The 20308-nt window shown below is 39.8% G+C and overlaps 1 protein-coding gene across 5 annotated transcripts in view; it reads left to right on the top strand.

Annotated features, from left to right (window-relative positions):
* HS3ST5 (heparan sulfate-glucosamine 3-sulfotransferase 5) overlaps positions 1-20308 on the top strand; it is a 273269-nt gene that overhangs the window by 169271 nt on the left and 83690 nt on the right. The window lies entirely within an intron of this gene.

The following is a 20308-nucleotide window of genomic DNA, read 5'->3' as shown; positions in this document are numbered from 1 at the left end:
CCTAGGACTAAGTAAGGTAACAGGGAGAAAGGTTTAATGTAGTGTTTAAGACACAGTAAAGCATCAAAAAGTCCTACAGTCAGTTCTCTCATTGTATGCTAGAAAGTAGACGGTGTGATCCCATTTCAAAGTAAGAACATTATTACCCTGAAAGGCTAGATTACTGTCTAAAAACACAGAAGAAGGCAAAATCAGGAAGAAAGTGTCTTATGTAAGGACTCTGCTATACCCTAACATCACCAGACACACAGATGAGCAATTATTAGTTGATATCGATAATGATGGATTTTTTTTTTGTCTTTCATTCAGATACTTTTAAACTAAGGTATTATAAGATTACATAAGATTTAACTCTTCAAAGGACATGTTGATGATCTGTAGCTCAGTGGCTGAAGGTTTCTGTAATAGATACAAGGCCCTGAGTTCAATCCCCAGCATCTCAAAAACATAGAATTGGAATGTAAGTTTGTGTGTGTGTGTGTGTGTGTGCATGTTTGTTGCAAATGTGTGTGGATGTGGTGGATGTGTCTGTAGGCAAGAGGTTAACACTGAGTAACTTTTCCCCCTTAGTTTTTGGGACAGGATCTCTTACTGAACCTAGAACTTGCCAATGTGGCTAGATTGGCTGTCCAGCAAGCTTCATATATCCTCCTATCTCCTTCTGCCTCCCCAGCACTGAGATTTTCATTCGATGCCATCCTTCTTGGCTTTTCTTACATAAATACTGAAGACTGAACTTGGGCCCTCATGTTTACAAAGACATTGTTTTACTGAATCAGCTCCCTGGCCCTAAGAACCTAAAATATTTTCAGTTGATGATAAATACATTTTAATAATGGATTACCTTAAATGGGGTAGGCATAACCACTAGATTTTTTTGTTTTTGTTTTTGTTTACTTTTGGCTTGGCCCAGAAGCTGAAATTTAATTCAAGTATTTCTGTTCTTAGGCAATGAAAAAAGGAGGAAATTCTAGTATCTTTTGTATTCTGGGTCTTACTATATTTAGGATGACTCAAGTAATGGGAACAGCAGAATTATTTAACACATTCCTTTTTTTAATGGTGACATTGTTTTTAATTATGTGTAAGTATATATGTCTATGTGGCAGGAGCCTGTGGAAGTCATATGACCCCCGGCACTGAAATCTGGACATTGGGGAAAGAATTCAGGACCTTTGAAAGAGCATTAGTGATCTTGACTGAAAGAGTCATCTCTCCAGTCCTACTTAACACATTTTCATCTCTCCTTCCTCATTCCCTACTAGGCAGCCCTCAGTCTTCCATCATTTGCTCTGTACCCCATGTAGTAGTGCAGGTTGGACACAGTATCCCAAACTATGCAAATAACCTGTAAGATGTTTGGGGAATATGTCATTTCGTTAAAAACACTATAAAATTTAGATAGAGCAACTTGGAAATTATTTTGGAAAATTTACAAAGTTCTCTGGCAGCATGGCTGATGCACCTATCCTGGATTCTCTTTCTGCCGAGGAAGTCAAAGACTGTGTCTGTACCTCTGCATCAGTTATGCTGGTTTGGAGTAGGCTGGTAAATTCATGCTTAAATGCAATTCTACTGGTAATGTCACATTGAACGTTCTGTGCCTGCTCAGCCCACCAGTGAATTTCAGAGTAACTTCAGATAGTTCCCTCCAAGGGAACTCACACCGCCACCACCAGAGGAAGCATCATTGCTTGGAGATTAGAAGGCTGGCTTTTAAAAACTCATCTTTTTTCCAATCGTTTTAACTTTACATACGTTGCTTCATTAACTCTTAAAGATAACCCTACAAAGTAGTTGTTTTACTCTCACTTACTAGCAAATAAACACAATTCAGAGAGTTCAAATCTCAGAGCTAGTGGCAGATGCTTTCTAGCACAAGTTTAATGCAAAGACTAAATAAGTGATCTGGTTCATGGGGGCAAATGATTCACTAATTTTAAGTGCCTTGGTTTCCTCATCTCACATGACACTATTATGAGAAATAAAATATCTTAGACAAATCAAATTGAAATTATCAGGGCCCTATAAACAAATTAAAGTTAGAAGTAAGATAAATATAAATGATGTTACAGTTAAAAAGTCCACAAATGGCTCAAACACTTGGAAGGCAATGGTCAAATATAATAAAAGAAAACAAAGACAAAGATACAGAAACACTACACTGTGTAGGAGCATGACTATGTGTGGGAGCAGACGTAGTAATGGGTCAGCTAATTCAAGGCTACTCAGTTTTCAGTTCTTAAATGTCAAAGACCCAGAATATGCTACTTCTGGTTTTTATTGTTTTATAGTCCACCTTTTAAAATGCAACTACATGGTCATAATCAATAAAGTAATAACTGGACAAAGTATCATTGGACCAAGATCACAGGATATTCTGGGTCTGCTGTGGCACAAGTTCAAAAGCAGATGCAGGGGAGTCACAAGAATTAGATTTATATTACAGTTAGAGAAAGCCAAGTATATATTACAGTTAGAGAAAGCCAAGTATACTCTAGTGATTGGGAAAAGTTAGCAGCCCCGATTGGTCTCCACCTTTCTATTTTTACAAAAAGCTTTTGTGTATATTTATGGTGACATGTGTATAGGTGTCATACGTTTGTGGCTTTCTTCGTGTGACAAATCATGGAAGAACATGACTTGAGGGTATTTCTTCCTGAGATTCACTTAAAAGCCCATGAGATAAGGTCATCACAATCACACTGCTAATGATGCTACAATGTAGACGAGGTCTTTTAAAGGTATTGACCTGACTTTTCAAGACGCCTGTATTCTGGCTCCCGAAATCCTCCCCATACCTTAGCTCCTTGTCGAACAGGAGCTTCAAGGATGTTTAAGCACAGACTTGTGTTTTTTAACTGTCATGAAAAACATCTGTAGTTGTCTCGGTCAGTCCGTGTCTCACTCCTTGCTTAACAAATCTAAATCAATAGGTAAAAGCACTACAACTCAAGACCATTGCATGCAGAGTCTTGTGTAAGGAATGGCTATTTAGCAAACTTATTCATTTGGAACCTTGTGAGTAATACAACCCACTAATACAGGGTGTGTTAATGATGTGTGGGAGCTACCTGGAACACCTGGAACAGCCCGAGCTCCTCCTTGTGTCCGTCTGCGTTTTGACCTTGTAAATACTGTAGGAAACTGAATACATTTAATGAATATTTAGGCATAAGCTTCAATAATTCTGATCCAAAAAGCATCTCAATCTCAGAAAACTGTGAGGTTCTTTCTGTTTCTTAGCACTTAATTGCGTTCCCACTGAATTAAGATAATAGTGCATTAAACTCAGCATATGGCATAAAGATTTTATCTAGATTTAAGAGTGCTACCCTTGTTTCTTTGTATTTTTCTATTTATCTGTTGTTTCAGATGCCAGTTACTAAATTGTTTCACAGAGCTGTATTTTAGCCTGCACTAGAACAGGTAATCTCAATGATACCTTTACCAATATTGTAGAAATCAAAGAGAAATGAAGAAAGCATCTTTACGTATCCATGTAAAAGCCTAACCAGAGGAGGCTCTGCTTTGGAGATCTACTGCTGAAAGGGAGATTCTATGATCACTTGCTCAAGCCCATCTGCCCAATTCTGACTGTCAAGTATTTCTAAAAATACAAGCTTATGACTGCAATAATTCACTTGAAGTCCTTAATAGCCTCCTTAGGAAGTGGGCATTGATTATTATTGTTACTTATTAAGCATCTTGATGAAAGAATGGGATGTAAGGATAATGATTACAGGAATATAATAGCAAATGACTGATCTCGGACACATTGGAGGGATATAGTACTTAGTTACAAAGGTGCTTTGTAAATTTTAAGTATCTATACAAATACTGTCACACACCTCCCAAAAGGTGTTTCCAGTGCCAGTTTATGGTACTATTACAAAGTAATAAGACGCGATGAAGAAAGTTATTCTGGCTTTTTCACTTAAAGTGTTCCTGAGTGTGTATGTTCTTCAACAGCAGGACAACATAGTCTGAGAACACTCAGGCACTGTATCAGCTACCCATGGGGTGCCGGCTCCATGCTTGCCGTATTTGGAGTTTCTGTTGCTGTGGTAAAACACCATGACCAAAATCAACTTGACAAGGAACAGATTATTTCAGCATACAAATCATGGGTCGCATTCCTTGCTGGGGCAAGTCAAGTCAGGAACTCAAGGAGAGAATCTGGAAGCAGCAACTGGTGCAGAACCCATGGAGGAGTGCTGCTGGCTGACTTGCACATTATCAGTGACTCAGCCTGCCTCCTCATACAAGCCAAGACCACCAGCCCAGGGGCGACACCACCCACAGTGAGGTGACCCCTCCCATATTGGTTATCAATGAAGGAAATGTACCGCAGGACTGCTTACAGGCAAGCCTGGTGGAGACATTTTCTCAGTTGTGATTCCTTCTTCCAAAATGGCTTTAGCTGTGTCAAACTGACAGAAAACTAGCAAGCAGCATGCTGGACTTCTTTTTTTAATTTTGTTTTGTTTTGCTGTTTTGCTTTTGGTTAGGTTTGCTTTGGCTTGGTTTTGGGCGGTGGTGGTGGTAGTAGTGTGTGTGTGTGTGTGTGTGTGTGTGTGTTCAAAATACTACTGCATGGAGATATTTCACCATCTTAGACACCATAAGCAGTTGAGGCTTAGATGGTTTAAAAGATAATGAGACAATAAATGCTAAAGCCAAGATTCAAACACAAACCTATTTCACTCTAGTATTTATGCTCTTTAACTTTTAGGCAAGTCAAATGGTAATGAGTGAAAAAGCAGACACAGTAAAAACAAAAACATTAGTTAATAATAGTTACCATTTATTACTGTACCAGGTGTTGGGCTAGATTTAAATTCATCATCCTAATAAACAACTCAAAAGGGTCCATTCATCCCAACTTCTCCTGAGGAATTAGAAGTTTATATGAGGTCCATTTGCCTTAGAAAATTTTAAAGTTCAAGGAAATTGAATTGTGGGTACAAAAAGATATACCTGGAACGTAGCAGCACTGATGATCCATCAGGTCTTGCTGATCTATACAACCTATACTGACTGCTGTAGACTATTATAATCTAAATAAAGCTTTCAGACTAAGTCATTTTACTGATTTCTCCCTAATGTATTCTTTCATTGATTTCAGTTTTGTTTAGAAGTGAATGCGTTTTGTGGTAGCAATAAACTAACACAAAGTTACTGTTTATTCAATTACTATGTACTACTTTTTGTTTATTTTATTGCTGCTCATATTTGCCTCAAAGTTAGATTTTTAAGGTTACAAATCCATGTGCTCAGCTTGTGCCTCATTATCTATAGTTACACACACACACACACACACACACACACACACACACACACACACACACAAGCAAATTTGTTAAACTTGGGAAAACTGTCTGACAAGTATAAAGTGTTTAAGGTTTTTTAGGGCATAGTAAATGTTTTTTTGTTTTGTTTTATTTATTTTTCTTTTTTACATATATATTTATATTGTTACACCTACATATACAATAAACTACATACTACAAGAAGAACCATGGAACAATCAGGAATTATATAAATGTCATATTCATAGTGTTTTTGGCTATTTGTATTAGTCAACCTTGAAGAAAACATCTGTCCTATCTTGGTGCATCTAAAATTCTGAATGTAAATCAATATTTACCATACCTCATTTTTATCAACTTAAAACATCTATCTAGGCTTAAAAACATCTTAACCCCTAAATAACTAAGCTTAATTGTTAAAATAAACTATCTGGTCTACATCCCAAATTACAGTATGACATAACTCACTGGTATCCATCCTGATCTTACTAAAGGCTTATGGCTGCCCTTTGCATTTCTTCACTGAACAAGTGTCTACTGGGTACTGCTATTCCAATTCCATGCTGGGGTCATTGACAGATAATGAGAACTCAAAGTCCCCTGTCTTCCAAGAGCTTTGTAAATTAATTTAGTGGCCAATCACATGATGCAAAATTTTATGATAATATACTAGCAAAATAAATTAAAGTTTAATACCAGGCAACAAAACAAGCAGAGTGCTCCAAGTTCCTGGATAGCAGGGCTGTGGGTTGACAGGGTTTTAAAAGCCTCTACTACAACGGAAGAGGCCAGGAAGGCACTGGCCATGGAGGTTCTTGTAGAGGTTCTGAGACAACAAAATCCAGAGGTTCTGAGACAATAAAATCCTTGTCCTGCAGCTATGTGTAGGGAAAGTCCAGAAAACCCAGCTGGAAAGGGAGGGGAAGCCAGACTCCCAAAGCCTTTATTCTCCCTAAAGACTCTGGCCTTTGGCTCCTATGGGATGGCAGTTATTGAAAAAAATTTGAGCAGGGGAGTGGTGGCATAATTAAAGTGATGCTTTTAGAAAGATTAATTGGGCAGGACTGGGCAGGATGGATTGGTGGAAGGAGAGCAGAACAAGAAGGCTGTTACAATAATTCAGGCCTAAGGTGATGAGGTTCTGGACAGAAGTGGCAACAGCAACAGAGAGAAAGAAAGAAATAGACAAGGAGGCACAAAGGAATACCAGAGATCCTGGGACCAGCTGTGAGGGTGTAAAGTGCATTCTGCTGGGAGATTTGTACACGTTACAATGTGCGTAGCGCTACTGAAACATTATATATAGTAGGCATAATAGTAACTGTCTCCATGGAAGATAACTTTACTCCAGGCATCAGTTGTTTTGGCAAAATATTCATTTAGATTCCTGCACTTCAAGAGGAAATGAACACTCATAAAACTGGCTGAGATGAGAAGTTAAGCTTTATTTTAGCGTAAGACCTATTAATAACTATTGTTGCAGAGACAGCAGGCCAGTTGGATGAGTTAAGAAAACTAACCTAAATAGTGATATTTCATTTACATCCAAATTCCTGATATTGTAGTTTAGCTGTTGTTATGTTTTCAACCAACTGACTTTTAAAAAGAAAACTGTGAGTTAAAAGTAGAGTAGCTTATTTTTTATAATTACATTGATACGGTGTTCTACCTAATGTAAGGGCTTTTTGTGTTGCCACCTTCTTGAGGTCAATTCAGTTGTCTTCAAAAATGTTTCAATGTAACCATCATTTGACTTGTACAGACAGGAAGCAAGAGCCCTAGGGAAGGTAAATTAATGAGTTAGCCAAAGTAGTGAGGATTCAGGAATCCAGATCTTCCATCCATAGGCCACGTGGACAAAATAGACTAGGAAGCAAAGAATTTCAGCTCTACACATTCCTGTTTAGTAGAAAAGCTGTCAGGTCAATGGAACTTTCCCTTGACACCACACACACAAAAAGCAAGTGTTACTCCAGTGGCACTTAGGTACTGCTTTAAATGCATCAGGTAGAACAAATCATAGCTCCTACTATTAATTCACCCCCCCACACTTAGCATTGTTAAAATATTTATGATCATAATAAAAAATGCTAACATATTGTTACCCATTTCCCTAAGCTTTGATATAAAAGCATGTTTCCATTCACTCATAGAGGGGACTGTTGTCAATGTTTGATGGTAATTTATGTCGTCAGTCCATTAAGTTGATTTTATGGCAGCCAACACAACTATTGTCCATTTATGAGAAACCTGAGGAACATGCTCTGTCTTCACAAAGGCCATCTGATACCTGCCCTTTTGTACAGGTGACCTTGAGGGGAGTTGAGCTCGGTAATTTATGGCAAACACCATCTAGGAAGACCCATTTGCAAGATTCGCTGTCATTTAGTGCTAAATGATCGGTGCTGAGTCCAGAGACAATCTCAAGCTCCTGACAGAGCAATCCTATAAAAAATATTGCCCACCCACCCAGGTGTCTTTTCCAATTATCTGGAGTAGAAATTAATACTTTTAAAAGCTGCTAGTTTTTGAAAGGTTATTACAATTTATTCCAGCACTTTCTTGTGCACATTATGATGAATTAGTTTATTACACCATTATTTTCCATGTCAGCTTTTTAGAAGATTGAACATAATGTAGAAACATTAGTGTGAATGGCAAACATACTATTTTGTAGCTGAGTCATATATTTCTTTGAGAAAAATGTGCTCAGTTTTTAATAACGGGTAATTTTATGTTTATGTTCCCTAATGCTGTTGTCAGATGTTATTTATTTCTGTTTGGTAAGAAGTAGAGAAGTTTCTTTTAAAATGTTAATGGTGGTTTAGACAGGTTTTAGAGTCATAGTAAGAATATATTACTTAAAAGTACAAAATATGAATGGGCAGTGTTTTCCCTAAAAGCTAATATTTTCTAGGGTTTCTTGACACCAGTTTAATGTATAGCTACTTCCAGAGAGACTAATACATTGATTTCAATGTGTGCCCTAAATGTAGTGCGGCAGGAGAGATTTTCAAATTATTTTCTAAATCTTAATATCTTTCGAGTCTTCTTTTGAAATTAAATGCCTTGATCATAAATGATAATAATGAAATATTATTTCATATAATCACTTAGAAACATACAATAATGTACAGATACTTTGAAAAGTGATACAATAAAATGTTGATAGTGATTTTTTTGTGTGTTAGATGTTTATCCCCACTGTGTATCTACTAAGAGAGTAAGAAGATGTAATTTCCCATTTAATCAGATATTAAAGACATCCATTGCACTTTCACATGACAGGTTTGATTAGTCATATTTCAAATAGTATCAAATACATTATATCCATTCATATAGCCGATAGATAGACAAATAGATAGATGGAATGATAGATAGATAATTAAAAGCATACTCAAAGCAAATAAGAAGACTTTATTGTTATTGGAGGACGTTGTAAAAAGGAGAATGCATTTGAGTATATTTAGCCTTTGAGAATTTTATACAACTATACCATGTGCTTTGATTACAATCATTCCGCATTGCTCCCTAACTTCTCTCACATTTTTTTGAATACATTGTAGGGCAAACGTTTTACTACAGTTGAGACATCCAATACAACATTCTAAAATTTTAACCATTTTACTTCTGATACAAGTATTTTTATTTCTACAGTTTTTTAAAATAATACAATGTTGAGTCTGTTATAAACAGCTCATGAGCAAATTTAGTCACATATCAGCAGCTTTGCACTGCCACCTCCTCTCCAGGAACGGCAGCCAAAAGAAAGTTTGTCTTCTCATCAAACATATTTGCTTCTTGGGCTAATCTTTTCCGTATTGGAATATTTATTTTGCTGATATGTCTGAAGCAAATGATAACTTTTGTAGTATTATGAATCAAATATTTCACAGATGTTTCTCATTGTGCCAGGATTGTATCTTGAGCCTGTGATTGCCAGTTTTTCTGGTGCATTGGGGAGCAGTGTGAGCCAGGGGTGGAAGTCATTGATGTGTTCCACGGAAGGAGCACACTTGTGCAACCAGCACCTAGAGCTAGAGGGAGAAGTCACAAACATTCCACCAAAATCCATGTGTGTCCTCCAGTTGTCACCCTAGTCCAGTGTCCAGCAGGATACTGTAGATGACATCCCGTTGTGTGTTGAACTTTACTGTCTTAGACCACGACTTCCACTGTTCAGAGTAATGATTTGGAGATCACCTGTGTAGCTCTATGCTGTGTTGTCTTCTCAGTGAGATTAAAGCATCTCATGGAGAAGAGCAAGAAAATGCTCTATGTGGCCCAATCATACACTTCCATGTAATACAGGACATTTTGCCAGGCTGCTAATAGTGCCTGGCCTGATGTAGAGAGGCTCTTCTCACTGATCCTGGCTGTGTTGCCGGGATAGAAGAGGTATTGTGGTGTGCACACCTCCATCAAACACACATGTCTGTTACATCCACTAATCCACTTGACTCAATGACTCTTTATGAACTTTGGACATTATATGCAACCCTAGCTTTGGCCAAATAACTCCTTTCCTTTAGCCTCATTTTTCTCATCTGCTACATGCAGACAATTATATTTCTGGCCTTACCTATCCCTGAGGACAAAATGACATGGTGCATGTGACATGCTTCACAGGTTAAAATTAGTAATCACAGCCTGCACATAATTGTGTTCTATTGCAAGAAGTGTCATTTGGCTGACTTCTACCTAAAAAGGGTAGAAGCTCTGTCCTCAAAATTTATAAGTGTACACACTTGCTTGGCAGTAAATTGGAACTTGACAAATAAGTTTATTCTCCATTTTACTTTTTTTTTTTATGTGAGAGATCCTCTTTGGGATTCAAGTGTTGAGTGTCTTCTATTTACTATGCAGTAGGTTAGACACAAATACTCGATCACAAATAATCCAGACACGACCTCACAGAACATGAAACTGTTGAAACTCACAAGATTAAGGTTTGCACCAAGCATGCAGGGAAAATTCAGGCACTATGTGATTGTACATAAGACAGATGTCATCTAAGGAAGGCTTCTTGGAGGAAGGGAGAGCTTAGTAAATACACAGGAACCCACAGATATATGAGGAGAGGCAATCGGCATAACGAGGTGCACTGTGCATGAGAAACAGCATGGAACGCTAAAAGCTTACAAGATTAGGGTAGGTAAGAAATGGAAATTCATACAGCCAAAAGATGTTCTACCACACAACAAGGATGTTTGCTCAACTGTGTTCATAGCAGCTTTATTCATGATAGCCAGAATCTGGAAACAACCTAGATGCCCCCTCAGTAGAAGAATGGATAAAGAAACCATGGTACTTTTACATCATGGAATACTACACATCTATTAAAAACAAGGAAATCTTGAAATTCGAAGGCAAATGGATGGAACTAGAAATGATCATCCTGAGTGAGGTAACCCAGACCCAGAAAGACACTCATGGTATATACTCACTTATAAGAGGATATTAGCTGCACAATATAGGATAACTACACTACAATATAGAGATGGATACGCCAACCCAGGACCATATATGATGTGGACTTAGACACTCTACTCAGATGTAGTAGATAGGCAGCACTGTCTCCTTGTAGGTCCCACAATATGAGGAGTAGGGACTACCTCTGACATGGACTCTGCCCCCCAACACATACACACACTCACATTGATCACTTCCCACTGACAGGGCAGCCTTGCTAGGCCACAGAGGAAGAACATACAGGCAATACAGATGAGGCTTGATAGGGTGAGGTCAGATGTTAGGGGAGGAGGGCTCCCCTTTCTGAGGACTAGAGAAGGGATGGAGAGATTATGAGGGAGCGAGAGTGGGATCGGGAGGTGACAAGAGAAGGAGCTACAATCAGGATGTAAAGTGAACAAATTTTTAAAAATTAAAAATTAAAAATAAAAAGAATGGAGAGATAAAAGAAAATTGTGTGTGTGGAAATGTCACAGTGAAACCTGTTAAACTGAATAACTAGTGTGCTCCAATAATGTTAAATACCTATCAAAATAAGTAATTAAATTAAAATAAAAAAGAGAAAAGACTACAAGGGCAAGAAGTGGCCCACCAGTTAAGGCTCCTATTTGAACCTGGGACTTTGTTATCAGTGATAATTAATAGCCATCAAACAGTCTCACAATTGTTTTCTATTAATGAATAGTTGACAAGCAAAATTATATATGTGTGGATACATGTGTGTGTGTGTGTGTGTGTGTGCGTGTGTATACAACATAAGGGTTTGATATATGAATTACAATGTGTAATAGATAAATAGGGTCCCTCAGAAATTTTGAAATACATAACATTATTATCAAATATAATCTCCCCACAACCACCCATTCCTGTCCTCCCTACCTCATGCTAATCACCATAACGCTGTTGAAAAGCCGCCATCAGATGGCTTTAAATTCAACCAGTTTAGTCAAATTTGTACATAGTGTATAAGTGTATAAAATCCACTCTTAGTCTGGGAATGTAACTCTGTTGGCATCTGCTTGCTTAGCATGTGCAAGGTTCCATGTCTAATTCCAACATGACTAAACCAGGTGGAGTTCACAAGATCAAGCAGTTCAAAGGCATTGCTGCACTGTAAGTTTGAGGCTAGCCTGGGTTGCGTGAGATTCTATCATAAATAAATAATAAATAAAGCCGTCATTGATTCAAGATAAGGAAGAACTGCATAGAAGAATTAAAAGAATTTTAAAAGACTGGAGTGATTAGGAGACTTGGTGTAGTAAGCCAAATAGAAGATAACAGAGGACTAAATTTGAATCTTAGCATTAGAAATAGAAGATGAATAGAATGTAGCACACTTGGTGATCTTGAATGGTCCTCCTGTCCTAGTGTCAGCTCTGAAGAGAAGAAAGCAAGAGAAGGAAATAAGAGGTAGAAGATGAGACAGATGAAGATGTCTCAGTTCTGAACACCTGAAAGCGTTCAGAAAAGAAATCTTAGGTGACTATGTAACTAATACAGTAATAGAAGCAGAGGCATAGTGTAAGTTGCCTAAGCAGAGATAACAGTGAAAAGAGTCAGGCCTACAGTGAGAAAACCATATAGAGATGGGGTAGAAGAAAAACTTCAGAGGACATTGAGAAGAGAGAGCCTCAGAGTGATGGGAACGTGGGGAAAATGCGTATCATCATGACCAATGGAGAAAAACATTTTCAAGAAAGGACTGAGCAGCCAACAGTGTCCAAAGCTACAATATTGTGAAATGAGCTGACCCCTGAAGGTGTGAACTCCGGACTTGACAACAGGATCTGTGGAAATTTTGATAAGCAGGTGCCAGCATTAACCAAGCCAGGGTGCAAAGAAAAGAAAATGGCAACTAAGAGTCTGTGGAATTCCAGGCAATCATGACAACCCAATAGCACATTCCATAAACATATTGCATGAGTTTTCATCTGTGAAAATACATATTTTAAAGCTCATCACAAATATATTAATGTGTTGGTTAGCTATTGTCAGCTTGAAACAGACTAGAGTCACCCGGGGACGTGGGACCCCAACCTAAGAATTGCTCTCATCATATTGGTCTGTAGGCAAGTGCATGGGAGGGTTCTCCTGATTGATGGTTGCTGTAAAAGGACACTGACCTAGACCACGATTGGTGGTGTCACCCTTGGGCAGGTGTCCTGGCTTATATAAGAAAGCGGACTGAGCAAAGCTTGGTGAGCAAGAGAGAAAGCAGCATTCCTCCATGGCCCCGTTTCAGTTCCTGCCTCCAGGTTCTTCCTTTGTCATCAATGATGTATTGTGGCATGGAAGGTTAAGCAAAAGACAAACACACACACACACACACACACACACATGCACGCACGTGCTCGCACGCACGCACGCACACACACGCACGCACACACACACGCACACACGCGAGTGCACACACACACATGCACACACGCACACACACACTCGCGCACACACACACATGCACACACATGCACATACGCACACATGCACGCGCGCACACACACACACACACACACACACACACGCACACAAAAAAAATCCTCATGCCTCCAAAACTATTTTATTTACTGTTTTATCACAGCAACAGAAAACAAGCTAGAACTGGTATAAACGTTACTTTTGATCTCAATGGATTTTTTCATCGCTAAACAATCACTTCCTGGTAATTTTTTTTAATATTGTGCAAAGGCAATGGTGACGCACAGCAAAGAAAAACATTTTGAGCTGGAGAGAAGTTCTTGCGTTTGCATCGACATCTGTGGAGTCAAACTCAGATCAGACTGCCGAGGGAAACCCAGTGATTCATTGCCGTGAGTGAAGAGGGGACATGCTATAAATCAGAGTCGGGAGCAGCGGAGTTCTGTGTCCCTTGCTCTCCTCCTCTGCTGAAAATTAATTTTCCTCAGGATTTTTTTTCCCTGCCAGCTGTTATTTACTATCGTCCACCCAGACTAGCTCATTCATTTCTAAGGGGAAGTTCCCATTGGTGCACTAGGGTAGAGCACCGCAGATTAGTAGAGAGAGTTATAAGAACTCCGTGAGAAAGCTCAGCTTCCACTTCCATCTATAAACGTCCGTCACCCCATTTTACACCAAGCCCGAGCCCAGCTTGGAATATGACAATTGTGTTTAGATGAGACCTGAGAACAATCGTGTTTGGGGAAGTTTCCTCTTAAAAGTGTTTAGCATCACTTAAGCATATGCTAGATTGAGTCTTTTGCCGGGGGGGCAATGCATCTCCCCACAATGGCTTCAGGGAAAGACTAAAAAATAATTGACATGACCTGTGGTAGAGCTGTGCCCAAGGCCGTTCACCCTGCTTGCCATTTGCCACGTCAGACATATATAGATCACCAGTCCTCGGGGTGGCCCACACACTGGGCTCAGGACCCTCACACCTTCCGTTCTCATTTAAACCCCACCACCAGAGCCATGAGGGCAACGCTGTACTGGCACCCATAGGGTCTGTCTAATAAGTACTAAGACCAGGATTCAAGTTCATCTTATTATCCTGCAGTGGCTTAGTGGGACTGGATGGGTGTGCTTGTGTGGTTTCTCTGTTTCCTTTTGGTTAGCGTGCACTGGTTTGGTTAGTAGGCAGTTGGTGCTTTTGTCTTCCTGGATACTAAAACAAGCCTTGCTTTTCTCACTTGTTTTCTCCTTTCTCTTTTGTAATTTTTTTTATTCCCCGTTATTAACCTTTCTACTAGATACTTAAAATCTGGGGAAAGTTTAGAGGAGACAAACACTTTATTAAGTCACAAGATAAAGTAGCCATCGAAATTTAACGTCATAATAAAATATAATACTATAAACTATATTGGTGTTAAACAAAAGAGGCATAGTGCTCCAAAACAATTAGCATAAATCATTTTTCTTAGGGGGAAAAGTGAGGGAGTCGAGAAGATAGAATATGCCTGGAAAGGAAGGAAGAAGCTTTCTCTGATAGTAATGGAAGATGCCTGTGAGGTGACATTTGACAGAGGGAACAGATGGCATCCCTGCCTGTCCTTATGTGAAGTGGACTCTGGCAAGATGATAACAGGCCTAGCAAGGATCTGAAGCAGGAATGCCAACCTGCTGTGTGTTGCTCCCCCTGACTTCCCCCAAGCGCAGAGAACAGTGGCGTGGGTTAGGCCTTCATAGAGACTAAATCAGATGAAATGGCCCAGGGCGGTCTTGTCAGCCACTCTGACTTTGGCCAAATATAATCAGCCAGTCCTAGTTATAATTTGCCTTGCTTAGCTACATCCTAGCCATATTTTCCCAGCTCGTTGCTCCTTGAAGTTTCCTTTCAGTTATAAAAAGGTAACTGGAGGAGTTGGTCTGAAACCAACACAAACTGGATAAGAAGACAAGCATGCTTCCATACCCTCTCCCCGCCCCCCCCCCAAGGCAGGCAGCAATAATTGATCACTGATTTCTTTAGTCACACTGTAAAAGGTCAGAGCTGAACAAGAGATATACCATCCCAGACACAGCATTTAACACTCAGATGTACCATCCCTTTCTGCCTCCTGGCTGTTCGTTGAGAGTGCCATCCAAAAGCTAAGATCCATCTCAGGATCTGAATTTGTCTATGAATCTGTCTACATCCTGTGTCCCCTCCCTGAGATTATGCTTGCTCCCCAGGAAATGGCTCTGGAACCTCATGCATTCAGTGTCCATGAGTCTCCTAAATAACTCTTCCTACTCACCCTTAGCCACTTTAAACAACCCCAACACCAAACATCTGGATGCAAACTAATCTTAGCCTTTCTAGAACTTATTTACTCATCTGCAAAATGGATCTGATAAAGAGGCATTAATAACTTGTAAAGTAGTTATTGATAAGCCGTTAATACACCTGAATAAAAGGTTTTGAAAGAAATGAACTCAAGGAATTTGAAGCAGAAGACATGAGTGAAAAGTAACATTTGAGACCATAAGCCAATAGTTTTAGCTTAAGTCTCCTACCTGCCTTAAGCTGTTTAATCTGCCTGGGTGGGAAAGACTTAATCAGAACCACATAAAGAAAAACATGACAAGGACAAAAGCTTGATATGTCCACCCAAAAGCCATGATGAGAATCTGTCTAGGTGTAAATACAAATATGAAAATAAACATCAAGTAAACATTGCCATGTAAGTAAATAGAATTTTTCAACAGATGGGCGGGAAAGACGAACATATTGATAGAAACGTAGAAACAGACATTTGGAATTTTGAAAGTATAATCAATTTAACTAGAACATTCTGATATTCCAACCTATTGCTACTTAATGGGGTTACTCCATTCAGTCAGGTATATTGGGCATGACAGAGTTGAGGCTAGGACATGACACTTCCTCATTAATATGAAGCACACAAGGACATATGTACCAACTACTCCAGGAAGTGTAAACATAGGCATGGAGCCTGCTACCTTGACAGCAGTGGCCACATTATGACTGGACTAAGGATATTTGTTTAAAAAACAGTCAACTATAGGTCCTGGAAACATTCTAGCATATATGCAATATTTCAAGCATTAGCTGGAACACAAATGCAAGACTTCAACTTATCAAAGCCAGGGGAGATGGAGAAACTATGTTGCATACACTGAGCTGGTGTTAGATCTCTGTTGCAGAGGCTGGTGACGTAGCGCAGTTAATAAAGTGCTTGCCTGGCAAGCACCAAGTCCTAGGCTTGAGTTCCAACACAGGTTAAACCACCTGGTGGCACATACCCGTAATCCCAGCACAACAGGAAGTAGAGCCAGGAAGTCAGAATCCAACGTCATCTTCCGGCTGCATAGCAAGTTTAATGCCAAGCTGGGGTGCATGAGAGCAAAGAAAAGATAGGTACAACATAGCTAATGTAAAGCAACTTAGGTTGGGAAGGCTTTTAGGCAGGTCCTCTGACTCAGCTAAACTAGAAACCAGTGGGTCAGAGAAACACAGAAGCTTGGCTTGCATATCTCAAAGCACATGCTTAAGTCTGTAGCAGCCAAGACTGCATGATGTGGAGTCACCCAGTCCCAGCATCTGTCCCTACTGAGATAGGAACTGGTTGGTCAAGGAGCAGGCTACTGAGATAACTCCTACACGAGGAGGATAGACCAGGAAAATAAAAAATATAGAGAGGTGGAGAACAGCCGTTGCTGACCCTTGACCCCTGAACAAATCCATGCTAGCCTCTGCATTCCTCTGAGCTGTAAGATAAAATCCTGAGGAGGGTGATGAAAAAAGTAAATCTGGAAATTGCCCCAGGGTTTCAGATCCTTTCTTCCTTATAAAAAAAAAAAACTAGTCCATGTGTGGTTCGGGTAGCAATAGGCTTATTTCCAGTTACCTAAAATTTTACCTGTAACTGGATTTCAGACAAGAATGAAGTCTTCAAAATTTAAAATGCTGAAGCCAAGAGCTCATCCAAATTTAAGAAGTAATATGAAACTATTAATAATGATGAAGTGTGTGTGTGTGTGTGTGTGTGTGTGTGTGTGTGTGTGTGTGTGCATGTGCACATGCATGGTGCTGGAGATTGACCCCAAGAGTTCATACATGATAGGCAAGTGACTCACCTCTTGAGGGAAACCCCAGACACAGCTAGTGATTCCTTAACAGAGTTTGTGGTTAGCATATACGTGCTGTGTGGATAAACATCATAAGAGGAACACAAGCATGTGCTTGCAATGATTGAACGTTAAAAAAATAGAAAACTATGTTCTACTGTTGAGAATTGATGCTAAAATTACATTTTAAATAAATTAAAAAATGAAAGTTTGAAATGTCTAGCCTAGAGCCCAGGATATGATTATGCTAAGTGCACTGGGTTAGAAAATGCCACCTTATAATAAGAACTGGCACATGAGCTTATGTTTCTCTTTTAATTTAGAGTTGGAGAAATGTTGACATAATTTTTTACATTTTGCATAATTTGATTGTGTCTCCTTTAAAAGGGAGCTTTGAATGCATTGGAACTTGGAGGGTAAATGTGTATTCAGAAACTAGTGTTTGCTCAGCCACAATTGCCTTCGGGAGAAAGCCTGGGCTGGTTCGCTGAAGCAACTGGAATCCTATCCACCAGAAAGCTAATCAACAAGATGGCTAGGTACATTTATGAGCATTTCTTTTAGAGGCATTTAGTTTCCACCCTGCAGATGGTAGCTGCACTCCACTAGCTCCAAGCCACGCTTTCCAGAGTCCTATTGTACTTAGCAAGATTGCTATTGCCTCAACACAATTATTCCAAATTCAGCCAGAGTCAGCGGCCCTAAAACAAAGCCCTGTCATAATAGTTTAATCCCAGCTCACCTTTCCTAATGCTGGCTAAACAATCAAACACCTGCTGAATTCTGGTCCACGAAATGAGAACACCTGAGCTACAAAGATCAAAGAGGGCTGACATTTGATCTGAAAGCCAACACAGTAGAACCCCACCATAGAAAGGATTGCTATTGTGAGGTTTCGGAGAGCAACTCTACAGATTAAATCCTGCTGCCCCAAATAAACAATACCAAAAATCCTTCCTCAGCACAGACAGTGGGTGTGGTGTGTGTCATTCCTCCAGCACCAGCATGTTCAATGCTTCCCTGATCAAAATCAGCTTGGCTTTGAACAACTTAGGAAACTGGCCTTTCATAATTTTCAGAGGCAAGACAGTGTGTGCTTTGTGTTTTCTTGCTCACGACTTAAACGGGCCATTAAAATGTAAGGTGGAAGGGATTAAGGGTGTTTATCTTCTTAGTTACATTGGCATTTCCACTTTCGAGAGAAAGCAAAATATTTTGAATTGCGAAATGGCCCTAAACTTATTTTGTATTATAATTCAAGAGACCACCACAATTGTCCCTTCTAGGCTCCTCTCTTTCATGTTTATAATGAATAATCAAATATGACCACATTCCTCTTCCAGGGTTTGGTTGTAATTACTGCATACATCTCCTATGCCTGGGTATTCCTCCTTTACATTAGGTCTCCTTAACTTGCTCTCTCTTTCTCTGTCTCTGTCTCTATCTCTGTCTGTCTGTCTGTCTGTCTGTCTGTCTGTCTGTCTGTCTGTCTGTCTGTCTGTCTCTCTCTCTCTCTCTCTCTCTCTCTCTCTCTCTCTCTCTCTCCTTTCCTTCCTCTCTCCCTCCCTTTCTCTCCTTTCCTCCCCACCTGCCCTCAGTCCAGGATAGACCAGGCTTGCCTCAGACTTAGAGAGACTCACCAACCTCTGACACGCACTCACACGCGCGCGCGCGCGCGCGCGCACACACACACACACACACACACACACACACACACACACACACACTCCAGTGCTGGCATTAAAGGCATGTGCCCCAACTCCTGCCTCTCCACACTTATCTTGAATGAAAATGGCCCAGGACTTTTCCATGCATGCATTCTGTTAAATTCCAAGTGTAGCAACTTTCTCAGGTCTCTTCCCTGTAGACAGTGTTTGTGCCCTTTCTTCTGTATGAAATAACTGCCTGTCTTCATGTACCTGCTCAAAACAATTATCTTCCATAATTACTTATGATATTGCCGTCTAAGAAAGACATTAAGTCGCATTGAGCAAGTCCTTTGATGCTGTGTACAACTGGATGTTAGGGGGCAGAAGTGTGTCCTTCATGTTGGTTGTTGTGTATGCATAGGCTACGTGACACCTCCACTATGAGAAAGCCCCAGAATTCATGAATAATGGCACAAGTTCAAAAACATTCCATAGGACTTCCAAGAAATCCTTGACTTGGAAATATTATTAAATCAATTCTATGTATTGATTTATTGAGAAAAAGATTAGTTTTCAGTAAAAATGTTTGATAACAGAAAAGAAAAATATAATTTTTATGGTATAAAAACATTTTATAAAAAATATCTGTTCCTTAAACATACCCATTCTTGTATCTAAAAGTAAAACTAGCTAAAAGTGCCCTAGGGTCCATTCAGCATGGACGATCTCGTTATACCTTTATCTGACGTGCTCATCTAGGCAGGAAAGAGCAGCTGAACTGTAACGCTGCCTCCTCTAACTACGGTCAGCTTCCTAAATTTGGATCCCACGAAGGCTATGGATTTAACACAACTTTGGACAGTGTTTTAATTCATTCAGGACAACTTCTGAGCAGTTGATCAAACTTTAGCAAGACATGGTGGTGCTTGCCTGTATGTCCTGGCATGCAAGACACAAAGGAGAATCTCAAAAGGGTTAAGGCCAGCCTCACCTAGCTAACAAGTGCCAGGCCAGCCATAGTCACATAGCAAAACAACCAAACTAAGCCTTGAAGTAGAGCATGGTGGCTCACAGCTGTAATCCCAGGACATGGATGGGGATGGGAGTGGTGGCAGGGGGATGGCTGTGAGTGTTGGGCAGCTTGGGATACAGTGTGAACGCTTGTCTCTACAATGTGAAAGCCTGTCTCTACAATGTGAAACCCTGCCTCAAAAACAATTATGCTTTTCTACCTGTGTATTAAGCTTTTTTTCATATGATTTTCAAAGATATGCCTCAGATTCTAAAACATCTTAGCCACGCAGGGCAGCTTGGGCCTATGACCCAAGTTCTCAGAAGGCTGAGGCA

This window comes from Acomys minous (genome assembly GCF_964271855.1).
Source record: "Acomys minous genome assembly, chromosome: 3".
Taxonomy (NCBI): Eukaryota; Metazoa; Chordata; class Mammalia; order Rodentia; family Muridae; genus Acomys; species Acomys minous.
Note: the sequence above shows the minus strand (reverse complement) of the source record. Positions and strands in the feature narration are given on the sequence as shown.